Below are 15491 nucleotides of genomic sequence, written 5' to 3' on the forward strand. Positions count from 1 at the left end.
GCAAGACACGCCTTTAGGTCACTGTCACTGTCACTGTCCTCCCGTTGTTCATCGATTTGCTCCATCGGGCCCAGTAACGTCTCCATTGTGACAATTGTTACTATGTTTGACATATAGAATACGTCATGGGTAGCTTGCCAGACTTTGCCGTGCGGGTGAGATACTCTCGGAAGCTTGCTGGGCTCTCCAAGAAGGGCGGAGGAATTGAACTCGGGTCATTCATGTTGGCTGCATGCAAGGCAAACGCCCTACCTGCTGTGCTATCGCCAGCACACCTTTTAGGTATAATATGGTATTCCACCAATACATCTTTCACTGTAGCAGAAAATTCATGCATTTCTAAAAATTGATCTCTTGGCACTTTCCTATATTTTAAAACCAACTCATATTTCAGGAACAGCCATAAATGAATGTGATAGTATCATTTCACCTAGTGAATTTCCGTCAATGTGACTTTTTCCGTAATTCAAGCTAAAAATATCATTTAAAAACTATGTAGAACTAGCTCCAGGCAGAAGGCCCTGACACCTTTCACTGCATACTTTCCCAGACTGCACACCTTGGCTTGCCTTATATACCAATTTTCCGAAGTTTGGATAGCAGACGATATCTGATACATATAATATGCATTTCCTGTCTTTTTTTCTGAAATGAAATTATAATTTCTCCTGTTTGGGGAGAAAAGGTTCTTCTCAGTTTTTCGTACAGATTTTATAGCATTTATTTTTTACTGCTTACTGAATTTTAAGTGCAATCCAAGGCTTACTGTTTACATATTCACTGTAATGATGGTCAAAGTGACAGCATAATCAGAAATTCTTCATTTAGCCTTGTCTTGTTGTTAAACATAAAAACCAATAGTGAAGGTTGAACATGCACAGTCATTCTGAGATTAACATTTCTGTTTTGTCAAAATGTTTGGTGTTTGGATGAATTATTGTTAAAAGTCAAAACAATGCTTTGAGCGACAATCAGATATATTTAGAAGCTATGTAAACTGCCTAGGTAGCAAATCATTCATAATTAGAGTAATTTTTTCATACTCCCCTCCCAGCTTCCCAAGAAACATTTGCCTTAGGCTACTCTTACAACCATACTGACCAAATAAAATTTCTTAACATGCTATTTTAATTCTTAACTATTCAAACACGATTTCATTAAGAACACAAATGAGTCATTTAAAGCAGTGCTCTATGAGCTTGCTCTTCCAGTCCATGTTCTCCCTTGAATGCATATCTCGCTGGTTTTTCTCTATTTTTTTTTTTTGCTTGCTTATTTCCACTCTGGAGGCTGTCTCTCATGAACATTTTTTTCTGCCCTTTATCTTTCCTCTCACATATTTCTAAGCACATTTCATTCAATAAATACTACCTTGCTTCACCTAAATAAATAAATAAATAGTACCTTCTGAACTGGTATATCTTGTAAGGAAACTGACTTAATATAAACCATTCAAAACTTATGAGGCAGAGAGAACAAGAACATTACTAAAAATTCCACAACAGGTTCTTCAAACAATGAATGGGGATAGTTGCTAAATAGTTTGCAGATTCTATTTGCAGATCTGTGTTTGCAAAAATAAACCTCTGAGATGCAGAACTAGCTCCTGGCAGAAGGCCTTGACACCTTTCACTGCAAACTTTCCCAGACTGCACACCTAAGCTTCCCTGGTATACCAATCTTTTGAAGTTTGGACAGCAGACAATCTCTGATACATATAATATGCATTTCCTATTTTTTTCTGAAATGAAAATGTAAAATTTATAGAAAAGAGTTTGGACAGGAGACTTCTTAGGATTTCTTCTATCAGGAAACACAAATGTTAATGAAACAATGGATGACATGGAGTTGGGGTGGGGGGGGGGGGTCTTCCAGGGAATTCTCAAGGGATTTGGAGGCCACGTCAAGCAGTACTCCACTCTCCTCTGAACAGAACACTTTCATATTTTGGTCTTGAGGTATGGTGCTGCTCAGGTTCTGCAGTGCTGGGAACCTCTAGGACTCACCCAGCAGAGGTGCCAGGATTGAACTCAGGCCTTATACAAGCAAAGCATATACCCCTGAGCACCGAGTGACAGCCCAACTCCTATGTTTTTTAATTAACAGTGCTTCTGTAAGGCTCTGAAATTATTTGTCTCAAACACAAAGGCTGCCAATGAAAACAGCTGTTTGGAAGCTATTTTAATATCTCTTAAGGAAGACAGACATTAAAATAAACTTTAAATTATTTTTTAGAAATTAAAACAAACTTGGGTGCAGAAATGCGTCTGGACCCCGCAGTAGGTTACTGTGGCCGGGCCACCCCAGGGGCAAAGGGTGCTGTCCCTCTGCCTTCTCCCCCTTGGCTGCTCGGTGGCTGCCATTCTCCAGAGGCAATTGGACAGTCAGGTTTGGGCCCGCAGTGATGAGACCATGGGGTCTCACAGGATGGGGGTGGAGCTGGCCCTCTCCTCCCCATGCCAACGAGACCCTGAGTCGCCCCCTACGAATGGCCTCTCTGGCTCCTGATCAAGCTGCTCAACGGCCATGATCCCAGAGACTCAGAAACAAATCTTGGAACCCAGCGGCTTTTGGCAGAAATGCGTCTGGACCCCACAGTAGGTTACTGTTGCTGGGTCACCCCAGGGGGGAAAGGGTGCTATCCCTCCGCCTGCTCCCCCTTGGCTGTTTGGTGGCTGCCATCCTCCAGAGGCCATTGGACAGTCAGGTTTGGGCCTTCAGTGACAAGACATGTGGGGCCTCATGGATGGGGATAGAGCTGGCCCTTTCCTCCCTGTCCCAACAAGACCCCGAGTTGCCACCCACGAACTGTCTCTCTGGCTCCTGATCAAGCTGCTTAACGGCCATGATCCCAGAGACTCAGGAACAAATCTCGGAACCCAGCAGGTTTTGGCAGAAATCCCTTAAGATTTAATTGTTAAAATTTTGGAATTTCAAAATCGCATGGCCACTACTGCAGTCATGCAACATCATATGTTATTCATAACGAACAATAGAAACAAATTGTCTACTGTTGCCTTTTCGGCAGATCTGAGTGTTGGGGTAAAATCTCAAACAATAATGGTGGGTTTGGTGTCAAAATATTGAATGTAATCAAAGTAGAGAGAGAGAGAGTAATGTGGAAATCATCTGCCTCACGGGTAGGGGGAGGGTGTGGGATGGGGGTGTACTGGGGCTTTTGGGGGTGGAGAATGGGCACTGGTGAAGGTACGGGTGTTTCACTGTATGACCGAGACTTATACCCGAAAGCTTTGTAACTTCTCTCACAGTGATTCAATAAATAGTCATGGTCACGGTCCTCACGTTGTTCATCGATTTGCTCGAGAGGCCCAGTAACGTCTCCATTGGAGACTTTGTTGTTACTGTGTCTGGCATATCGAATACGTCACGGGGAGCTTGCCAGGCTCTGCCGTGCGGGCGAGATACTCTCGGTAACTTATCGGGCTCTCCGAGAGGGGCGGAGGAATCGAACTGGGGTCGGCCATGTTGGCCGCTTGTAATAAAATTTTAAAAAATGGGAAAAAAAAGTAAGGTGGAGTTCATGCACAATTCAATCAGCCTAATCAGTGGCTGAATAAATAGCAGTACTCCTACATTAAAAAAAATGAAAAAAAACTTGGGTAATAAGAGGTGTTAGAACACGAAAAAGCAGACTAACTGAGTCAAATTCTGGTCATCTGATTTATTCTTTAAAAGATTTTTATGAAATTAATCTTAAGTATTAATTTCCCTATTAAAAAGCAAGAACAACAACACTTTTGCCACAGGGATGTGTGTGTGTGTGAATTAAATGGAATAGCTTTATGTACTTAGCAACCTAGGGGACACTAAGAATTAGTGGTCCATGGAACATTTACTCAGTATTACCTGGATGAAGTTTTGAAATGATCCATTCATTCATTCACTCCTTACCAAAGAGTTACTGAACTTTAGTGTTAAAACAATGACGCTAGGGACTGAAGATACAAAGATGAATATGAAGAGTAAGGTACGAGAGACACACAAATAAGGAATTTGAGGTAGCAGAGGTAGTTCAGGAAATGTGTGACCACCAAGGTAGGAGCAAAAAACTTCTTGACTAAAGAAAAGAGTTGTAAAGGGAATTCACAATCCAACTACCTTTCAGATGGGCTGAAATAACTTGCTTTGCACCTGGAAGGAATTTAGAGGCAAATAGCTTTCTTGACTACTCTAAGTCCTATAGAATTAGGTTACTCTCCTATTACATGTTCCTTTCTTTGGATTAAAAAAATTAATCTGAAAAAAAATTAATCTGCTCTTAGTTTCATTTTGTGGAGCAGAGTATGTTGAGAGAAAGTAGGGTGTGATCTCTGTTCCTGCTGTTTATAGGGTGTTACCCTGCAATGTAATGTAGGACAAGTGTCATAGCTGTCAAGGTATGTGAACCTAATAGCAATGTAAATAGGAACAAAAATGGTCAAGAACAAAATGAACAAGTAAAGGTTTCCTTTTTTTAGAAAAAAAAATGGGGTTGCTATAAAGTCTTTGGTAATGAAGTCAAAGGAAACCATTGCTGCCCTTTCATCTTATGAGATGAAAGCAACTTCACCAGAACGCTGAAAGTCTGTTTGCTTATCTTTCACTCAGAGTGATCCCTGCTACCAAGCTTCTGTTAGAAACAGCCAGTTGGGTGCAGCATCTCATCTCTTTTAAATTTCAAGAAGTCCGGGCTAATTACCTGATGGCCCGACTTTAGCTGTCCTGTGAGTAAAACCTAAGCTAGATGCAAAGTACCCTGAAAGTATTTGCTCCTGATTTAGCCTTTCTAAAAACAGAACTCCAAGTTCCAGGCTCTGGGAGCAAAGCTGCTGTCAACAAACCCTTTGGCCACAGCCGGGGGCCACGCCCTCAGCAGCGCCTCCCAATACTGTTTACTCCCGAAAAGGCTAAAGCCCTCCAGACTTTCTGATGGGGAATTTTTAATATCAAAGCCACTTCAAAAGCTGCTCAGCTGCCCAGCTGCCTGCTGAGATTCTTAGAGGGAATGGCAGTTAAAGGAGATGGCTTTGAGATGCGTCTCTAAACACAGAGGAGACAATATGAACTGTTATGACTAATATTGAGTGTGAAGTTACATGCTAGATAAAATGACATTTATCTAAAGAAGACAAACGTCTTCAACCTTTTTTGGAACTCTTTTTTGTCTTTCCCATCTTCCAGCAACTTTTTATTTTTTTTTCCTAATGAATTAATAGCTATATGTGTGTGTGTGTATATATATATATATACACACATATATATATATTCATATATATGTGTATATATATGGTAAACAAACTTTACTCCATCCAAGGCAACACGGTTTATTCAATCCCAGAGCACATTTTTCTATTGCTTCAGTAAGTGGTATATCCAGACAGCTAGTTTCACACTACTTAAGATGTATGTTAATTCCAAACACAATCCTCTTGGAAGGAATCTCCTAAGAAAATTCTGGAAAGTGAAGCTCTGCCTACCACTTACTAAATGTGCTGTATCCTGAGCTCTGGTACCACTCACACAAGGGGGCTGATCCACTTAGGAGTGAGAGCTAGTCATACCTGCCTCTGTTTGATGCTTTTAATACGTAAATGTAAGGTTCTAAAAGTATTTTTTCTCTCCATTGTAAGCCTTTAAATGAGATACATATAAGCACAAAATTCATGCCTTTATTTTTATTGAGGAAACTGATATCGATTTACAAAATATTATATTTCAACCCGGCAAGCTACCGAGAGTATTTGATATGCCAAACACAGTAACAACAAAGTCTCCAATGGAGACGTTACTGGGCCCGCTCGAGCAAATCGACGATCAACGGGAGGGCCTTTACCTTTACCTTTTACCCTTAATTATCTTTTAATTTTCTGAGCTTGGAGCCATACTTGGGGCTGCTCAGGGGCCAATCCTGGCTCTGTGACAAGGCCAATGGGGTAGTGCCGGGGGGACCATTCGTTATTGAGGCTGGAATCTGGGGCTCCACATGGAAAACATGCCCTTTGGCCCACTGAGCTATCTTTCTGGCCCTCCTATCCTTATTCCAAATGCATTATTGTGAGACACTGCTGAGACACTGAATTTAGTTTCTGTATCATTTCCTTAAAAATTGTTTATTTTTAAAATTAAATCACTGTGAGATACACAGTTACGAAGTTGTTCATGATTGGGTATCAGTCATACAATATTCCAACACCCATCCCTTCACTAGTGTACATTTCCCACCACCAATGTCCCCAGTTTCCTTCATCTACCCCCCCACCCCTAAGTCTGCCTCTATGGCAGCCACTTTTCTTCCCTCTGTATGGATTTTTTTTTCTGTTTACTAGTTGCAACTCGATGAGGTTTAATTCCTACGTATAGGTAAGAGATTTTTCCAAACACAACAAACACTGTCCTCCTGTTGTTCATCGATTTTTCTCGAGCGGGCCCAGTAACGTCTCCATTGTGAGACTTTGTTATTACTGTGTTTGGCATATTGACTACATCACGGATAGCTTGCCAGGCTCTGCCATGCGGGCGAGATACTCTCGGTAGCTTGCCGGGCTCTCCGAGAGGGGTGGAGGAATCGAACTCGGGTCGGCCATGTTGGCTGCGTGCAAGGCAAACGCCCTACCGCTGTGCTATCGCTCCAGCCCAATTTTATGTTCTTGGGTGCTAGTTCAGTTAAACCTAAGGATCACTTTTAAGTATATATTGAATTTTATTTTCTTGGAGAAATCTTTTTAGTATGACCTTGAACATGTAATTTGCTTTGAATGGTGTGTGGCTCTATCACATACCAATACTTTTTACATTTTTGGTTTTTGGGTCATACCTGGTCAGTACTCAGGACTTACTCCTTGGTCTGTGCTCAGAGATCACTCTCGGGGAACCAAACTGGGGTCAGGTGCACACAAGGCAGGTGCTTTAATGCCTCTCCTATCTCCCCAGCTCACAAGTCCTTTTTTACTGAGGAAGTCTCTCATATTCCCAGCTTACTCAGATCCCAACAGCCCAAGCACCTTCACAGACATTGGTGTCATCCCTAACTCCTGGTCATTTGAGGAGAGCAGCTGTCTTAATCTAGCCCTCCTTTGAATGGATGTGGTTGGTCCCTGCTATTATTTGTCATGGCACCCTCTTTCTATCTGTTTTGAATCATACATGTACTTGAGGAAATTCATTTATAGTCTGTTTCCATATGGGCTAAGGACTCTGTTTTGTTGTATAGACAGTGACGAGGATAGACCTTCTACCTGGTAGGCACTCAGTACATCTGTGTTGAGCTTTGAATTATAAAGATAATAAATATTACTGACTGATGGTCTTTTGGCCTCCAATGTAATGACTTCATGATTTTTCTTCTTACCTGCTCTTTCTCTCTCCTGGGGGTCACACCCAACAGTGAGGAGGGCTTAGTCCTATATGCTCAATGGAACATATTGGGGTATTGGGGGTCAAACTTGGGTTGGTCATGTATAAGGCTAGTGCCTTAACCCCTGTACTATCTCTCTGACCTGTGCTATCTCTTTTGTTCACTGTGAAGTTCTAAAAGGCAGAAACCATGTGTTTTCACTTTTGGGTTTTATAAACCTAGGGCCTTGCTTGATCTATTTTAGGGATTCACTCAACTTTTGCTGAATGAATGAATATTGGTCTCAGTAACTTACCACCATGAAATGATTTTATTTTCTGTTTAACTTAAAAGACTCACACTAATTATTTGATCGTTTTTTCCATATATTATATTTAAAAATGCTACTCACTATAGTATTACAATGCTAAAATGCTAGAAGCAGACAAAAAAGACAACGATCACAACAAATTCATTAAGAAATGAGCTAGTCAAACATGACAGATTATTGGAAATCTTCCCAGTGCTAGAGAGTTCCCTATACAAGTGGAAGACTTTTTCCTACATTTAATGCCTTACCCAGTTGAACTGTGTTTATTATTGGAAATAAAGATTCTTTAGTATAACTCTGTAGGAGTCATTCTCCACCCATAAATGTTTCTCAGCTATTTTTTTTGCCACAGTAATTTTTTTCACATTAATCAATCTGAAATTCCTTTTCTTTACTTTCATCTAATTATATTTAATTACAACTCTTTGTTCTAGGGAAACAAAAAGGTTTCTGCCACTCCCCATGTCTCCTTGTACCTTTTGAATTCCTATAGAAGAAAGTTGTTGTAATCATCCAGAGACATTTCCCATAGATGGCCAGAGAGTATTTATTCTTTTATACTTGTCCACTGTGTTTTTCTGAATCTTTTTCTGATCTCTCTGGAATACTCTCCAACTACCACCATCTTTCTTGTATTAAGACTTCTTGAGACAAATGTCAATTTTTAGATTCAAACTTGACATGGTTGCTTATCAGTAAGGAGAATCTTACTCAAAATCAAATGCCATCATTTAGTTTTAATTTAGGTTCTTAAAAATAATTTTATATAGATATGTGAATAGCACAGCGGGTAGGGCGTTCGCCTTACAAGTGGCCAACATGGCCGACCTGAGTTCGATTCCTCCGCCCCTCTCAGAGAGCCCGGCAAGCTACCGAGAGTATTCGATATGCCAGACACAGTAACAACAAAGTCTCCAATGGAGACGTTACTGGGCCCGCTCGAGCAAATCGACGATCAACGGGAGGGCCTTTACCTTTACCTTTACCTTTATGTGAATATAAATATTATACTTTTTTTCTCTTTTTCTTGGCCACTCCCAGTGGTGCTCAGGAACTACTGCAGGTTTGGAAGTCACTCTTGGCAGTACGTAGGGATCATGTTGTGTGTACTGAGACAAATTATGTAATCAATTGAACCCTCTGTACCCTCATTTCTAAAATACAAAAGAAAAAGTTTGCTCAGTGAAATAATATGTAGATCACCCAGTACCATAGAACCTCTCCACAAGTTATAGGGCTGGAGCGATAGCACAGCGGTAGGGTGTTTGCCTTACAAGCGGCCAACATCGCCAACCTGAGTTTGATTCCTCCGCCCCTCTTGGAGAGCCCGGCAAGTGACTGAGAGTATCGCACCCGCACAGCAGAGCCTGGCAAGCTACCCGTGATGTATTCGATATGCCAAACACAGTAACAACAAGTCTCATGATGGAGACGTTACTGGGCCAGCTCGAGCAAATCGATGAACAACGGGAGGACTGTGATGACCGTGACTGTGAATTTTGTCCACACAAACTTCTGAGAGTTTGATATTTTATGATTTTTACTTATTTATTTAATTTTAAACCTCCTCAAAATACAATATCACATTATTCACTTTTTCAGTGATTTGATTCCACTTGTCTTCCTAAATTTAACTGACTTTTACTATTATCAATTTATAAAACTTCTTCCTTTTTTTGAGAATGTTATTCAATGTTTTAAAAAGCAGTTCTAGTATAGTTACTTCTAGTATAGTTACTTTATTTTATACCTGTATTTTCTCTTTTTGTTCTCTCTTTCTCCTTAACTCTATAGCTTTACAGTCTGTTTTTTAAAGGTGAAATTAAAGTCTCCCTGCTACTATTGCCAAATCATTCATTTTATTTAAGGCTAGATTCTCAGGAATGGTTACTTCATATTGAATCTACTGCTATTGATTGATTCTATGAATCATTCATGGTTGTTTTCAATATAAGACAAGATGTTTGTGTTGCTTATCTAACATAAAATGAGCTCATGTGTCCCTGCTAAGGAGCGATAGCACAGCAGCGATAGGGCGTTTGCCTTACAAGCGGCCAACATGGCTGACCTGAGTTCGCTTCCTCTGCCCCTCTCGAAGAGCCCGGCAAGCTACCGAGAGTATTTGATATGCCAGACACAGTAACAACAAAGTCTCCAATGGAGACGTTACTGGGCCCGCTCGAGCAAATCGACGATCAACGGGAGGGCCTTTACCTTTACTTAAGCTATTATTAGAAGAAATGTTAGTGATTCTTTGGAAACAATTCTTTTATGTGATGGACCGGAACACAAGTTCAAAACTGAAAACTGAAAAATGTTCTCTGAGCACCATAGGTGGGAACTGCAGTGGCTCTGTGCAGTGCAGAATCAGAGCACAGAATCACTATGTCCCCACTGCCAGCCCCTGGGTGTGGCCCCAATTTAAAAAGAAAGAACAAAAGGAAGGAAGGTGCTAATGAGATTCTTAGATGTGTCCCTGTGATAAGGAATTCAGAATTTAATGAATGAAACATGATTATTCTAACTCTATTTAAAGGGAAGAAATAAAGATTCAAGAGGTAGAATAAACTAATGGTTCAGCAGTGATACAAGCAAACAGAAATGCAGAGATTTGTTCCAGGGAGTATAGTGAGGGGTTCTACCATAGTAAACTGTGCAGGATAGAAAGGCAGTAACCCTTTCTATCCATTCTAGAGTAACCCACTCTAGCCATTTGTGTTTCTGTTAACTGAGCAGATTTTACCTGTCAAAAAGAAGGAAAAAGTCAGGCAGCAAGAAAAGTTGGATGGATGACTGAACTCTTTCAAAGATCATTGTCCTAGTTAGAGCAATGGTTACCAAGTAACTAGATGGTATCCTGGTAAGTACTGGGTTTGGGTTTTAGGGCAGAAGGACTAGGTTATTTTTATTCCCTCTCTGCTGATAGGCAATGGGCTACATTTACATGGACCCTCCGGGAGGGAGGAAGGGTATGTTGTTTTTCAAGAGGTTGTTTACTTGGATAGAGAATGGGCTTGACTTTCTTATTTATTTGCTAATCTTAATTTAAATGTGATGTCTATGCAATCCTTAAAAATGCATATTGACATTTTAAATGTCAATTCATTCTTGTAAAGGATCTCACTGGCTATCTGTATTTTTTTAGAGAACCAATTGTTATACAAGGCAGTTTCTCCAAACAAGCTGTTTCAAACTCTGTTCTACTACTAAAGGAAGAGGAATTATAGAAAACGTGTCATGTATGAGTTGTTTATTCAACTTATCATCCGTCTAATATTGAACATACCCTTTTATACTAAAAGGAGGATGAACAGAGAAATGGACTTCATGAAGAATTGGATTCAATCAATAGTTGAATTTAAATCCAAGACCATAACTTAGAGTAGCTTAATACTATGCACTGGAAAAATATAAATATGGAAATAAATTTTGTCAATGTAGTGGTAAACTAAGTTTAATATAAATTCCAGTAATATAATAATACTTGAACTTGTATTTTAAGTATTAGATAATAAGATAAGATAAAAGATAAAGGCCCACCCGTTGATCGTCGATTTGCTCGAGCGGGCCCAGTAACGTCTCCATTGGAGACTTTGTTGTTACTGTGTCTGGCATATCGAATACTCTCGGTAGCTTGCCGGGCACTTTAAAATATGAGATATTTATGGACAATCTAGGCACTACCTATGAATAAGACAGAATTCTCTGAACAGAACTGTCATGTACATCTTTTGAAACAGTTACATTCTAAGATATGTTAGAATTCTGTTAGAAATGTTCTTTTGGGAAAAACAGGGTTCTAAATCAGATGGTCTTAAATGGGTTCAGATAATTCATATCAAAGATCACCAGCATTTCATCTGTTATTGGGTCAGGAAAAATACATCTAGCCAGAGTTTTAGTAGTCCTTTAGGATTTTTTTTTTGGTCAGAGATACAACTAATTTCATGAGTAGATAAATTGTGATTACTAACTCATAAAAATACAGATATCTGTATAATAATAAAATTGAACTTTTAGTGGAGAACTTAACATGCATGTGGATTTTCTGTTTGTTTTACACATTGATTTTAAAATCACGGTATTAAAAAATGCAACGTGATTTCAACTTCAAATTAATTTTTTTTTAAGTACAGATTTTTGTTCCTTTTTCCTGTCAGAATTTTCAATTCAAAGCTCTGGGCAGGACTCTGAGGTTTCATATTTTCAACTGTGTTCCTAAGTGATTCTGACCCATATATTGGTTTGGGAACCAGTGACTGGAGGGACGGACGCAATGTTTGTGATCAGACTGATGTAGGCAGGTAGATAGGGAAAGGCTCTCTGCAATGAAACAAAGTCTTATAGAAGAAGAATTCTAGGACCGACCCACTCTGTGGACACAGAGAATAAAGACTTGATAAGACCATCCCCAGACCCTGAAGATATGGGCCTCCTCCCCATGAAATTCCTCCTTTCCGAAAACCCCCCTTTCAATCCAGTTAACTCCAGCGACCCAGCCCCAAGGAGATTCCAGAACATTCTGAGTCAGAAGGATCTATAAGAACCAGCTCGAGAGCCCACTTGGCGCTCTCTCCACCCTCAGAGAAGCCCGCGTTCCCTCTGGACGCGTTACTCTCTCCCTCTTACTCTCCATTCCCCCACTTATCTGCTTATCCCTTTCTCTCCCTCTCCAAAAGCCTCCAAATAAAACCTGTTACTTCACTGCTCGTCTACTCCTGAAATTCTTTTCTGCGAGCGAGACAAGAACCCCAGAAACTCCGGCTAAGGCTTGGGACTGGTCTCTCCTTTCCTGCAAAGAGCAAATTCTCGCCCCAGCTTGAGTCCGTGGCTCCCCGAGCAATCGAGCAATCGGGTGGCGGGGATTAACTCCCGTGCCGAGAAGATCACGTGGACTTCAGGTGTGGCTTGAAGGCCACCTTGTGGGGCTGGCGGGGCTTAGGCCCGTGCCGAGCAGGTGCTCACTGCAGACTTTACTGGTCCTAGCCTACCCAGGGTCCCGGGTGGCAGAGGCGGGTGGGGAGAAAGTGACCGTCTTTCTCCTCCCCACTTCACATAAGTCACCAGTGGGGCCCACCGACATCAAGACCATGGGGGCTGTGAAAGTAGAGGAAGCCCTTCATTAATGGAGAAAAACGACTTCACTTGTGATGGAAAGTCTTTCTGAGTCTGACTTCCTGATATGAAAGGAAGAAAAAAAAAAGGAAGAAAGGAAGGAAAGAAGGAAGAAAGGAAGGGAGGGAGGGAGGGAGGAAGGAAAGAAAGAAGGAAAGAAAGGAAGAAAGGAAGAAAGAAAGAAAGAAAGAAAGAAAGAAAGAAAAAGAAAGGAAGAAAGAAAGAAAGAAAGAAAGAAAGAAAGAAAGAAAGAAAGAAAGAAAGGAAAAGAAAAAAGAAAGACCTACCACCTTGAAATTAGCTGTGGTGAGAATATTCAATTAATAGAAACTGGCCAATGCTACTAATCAAGGGTCTTTTTTCCCCTTTAGAGAGTCAGCACGCTTACTGTCTAGTACAGAATGACTTGTTTTTTTGTTTGTTTTTGGACCCCAGCAGTGCTCAGTAGGCTTACTCCTGGCTCTGCACTCGAGGATCACTCCTGGCAGCCTTGGGGGACAAGTGGGGTGCCAGCGATTTAACCCAAGTTAGCCGTGTGCAAGGTAAATGTCCTACCCACTAGGCCCTTGTTTAGCATGATTTTTCTGATATTCCTAATACGCTGTCATAGGGAAACCTATTTAGGTTGTAGAATATTAAAGAACCATTTAAGTAACCAGAAATTTCAAGAGAGCCACTCTAAAAGAGGCACACACTCATATTTTATTTATTTGGGTTTGGGGGCCACATTTGGCATGTTGCTTTTGGCATTGCTCTGGGAACCATGATGTAGAGGATGGAACCTGGGACTCCTACAGGCAAAGCAGGTAGGATAATTTATAGGATAATTCCATGGAATTACTTCCCAGGCGTGAGACTGTTCTTTTGAAATGGAAACTCAGTATTCCTCAAAGCATCTTTGGAGACAGCACATGGTGATCACTCTTTTTTCCATGTGAGCGACCAGCCAGTTTGAACCTTCATTTCTGCTTCCAGTCCAAGACTCAGCTGCAGAGACTCGCATTTTCCCTTGTGTCTACAGACCTTAAATGCACTGTACTTAAAAAAGAATTTTCCCCCTGAGTTGTAGAAATAAATGCAGTTTCAATGATCTTCGCCAGCCTTAAAAAAAAACAAACAATCTCCCTTGAATCCTCAGAAGTGATTTCTTGGCTACGGAAATGTGTAGTTGATTGTTTGTGTCCCACAGTAGACTGTGGTTCAAGTTGAAATAGAGAGGAAGTCAGAACTGAGATGACTTAATTACTCACAGGAATAAATCCATTGAGTAGGAGATTTGGTTCAGAACACTGTTTATCCAAGTTTGATGAATTTATGACCACCAACTAAAAGTGTCCTACGGCAATAGTATTTAATATAGTGCTTGTCAAAAGAGGGGGGGGGGAAATAAAGCCTGGAACATCAATGGGGCTAATAAGCTAGGCAGGGATCACCTACATAGCTGTAAATAGTTTCAAGATGAATAGCACCAATAGTTATTGAATGAATCAATATGTCAGAGGTAAGTATTGTATTTGAAGTGTAGATTTTTCTGAGGAAGAATTCCATCAATTCATTTTGTTTTCTAGATTGACTCATTAACGGTAACAAAGACAATAATTGCTTCAAAGTAGGAGATACCATGTGTTTCAATGCCTTTAGAGAAAACAATAAAAATTGCTACTGAATATAAGTACCAGAGGTCACTTGTTTTGTTTTAGAGCCACATCCAGCGGTACTCAGGGTTTGCTTCTTGCTCTGTGCTCAAGGACATTTCCTGGAGATGTTTCTGGTCATGGGGTGGCAGGGATTGAATCTGGCTTTGCTTTGGGCAAGGCAAGCACCTTACATTCTGTACTAACTGACCCTCCAGACTCTTTTTTCTTAAAATCATCTCCACTTGCAGACAAAGAGATAGTTTAGTAGGTAGGGTGCATGACGAATTTGGATTTTCAGAACCCCATATGGTTCCCTGATCTCTGAGCACAGTCAGCCAGAGTAAGTCCTGAGGATTGATTAGTATGGCCCCCAAACAAAAAAACCAAAGAAAAGAAAGAAAAGAATATCTCCCTTGAGTTAGTTGATTTCACTCCATCTATACATTCTCCCTTGAGTACTCAAGGTGGATCTCTCCATCCTTCTACTTTCTCACATGGTAGGCATAAAAATAGCATCTACCTCAAAGCACTTTCTTGCACACTGAGTAAATTACTCCATATATCTCTCTTTGAATAATGAACAGAAGATAGTAGGCACTCAATAAATGCCAACTTACTATTTTATCATAGCCAATGACAGAATATTGAAATTTTCTGTTAGTGTAAATTTCAACCCACCCAGAATATATGCTCTCTTAGGAAATTTTTTTCATCTTTACAGATCTTGTGCTTACAAAAGGATCTGGCACAGATGAAATACTCAGTAAATTTTTCCTGAGCTAAACTGAGCTGTAATTTATATACTTCTAATAAATGTTGTCTTGGCTACTGCTGTCTGTTCAATGGTTCCAACACTTCCCACCCCCATGACTCTTGAGAAAACAAAATAAGAAAATAATAAGGAGTGTTGGGCTTTCATAGATCATTGCTGACAGGTTCCATACATTATAGATTGATCAAAGTTTTATGAGATCAGTTCACTAGAGTTTACCATTTCCTTGATATTAAGTTGTAGGCTCTAGCATTTAAAGTGAAGGACAAAAACATGAAAGGAATCTCTTAGGACATGGCTTTC

At 40.4% G+C, this 15491-nt stretch overlaps 1 protein-coding gene across 3 annotated transcripts in view; it reads right to left on the bottom strand.

Annotated features, from left to right (window-relative positions):
* The window catches only part of NTN4 (netrin 4), a 132799-nt gene that overhangs the window by 27038 nt on the left and 90270 nt on the right, over positions 1-15491 (bottom strand). The window lies entirely within an intron of this gene.

This window comes from Sorex fumeus, unplaced genomic scaffold (genome assembly GCF_029834395.1).
Source record: "Sorex fumeus unplaced genomic scaffold, SorFum_2.1 ptg000003l, whole genome shotgun sequence".
Classification (NCBI taxonomy): domain Eukaryota; kingdom Metazoa; phylum Chordata; class Mammalia; order Eulipotyphla; family Soricidae; genus Sorex; species Sorex fumeus.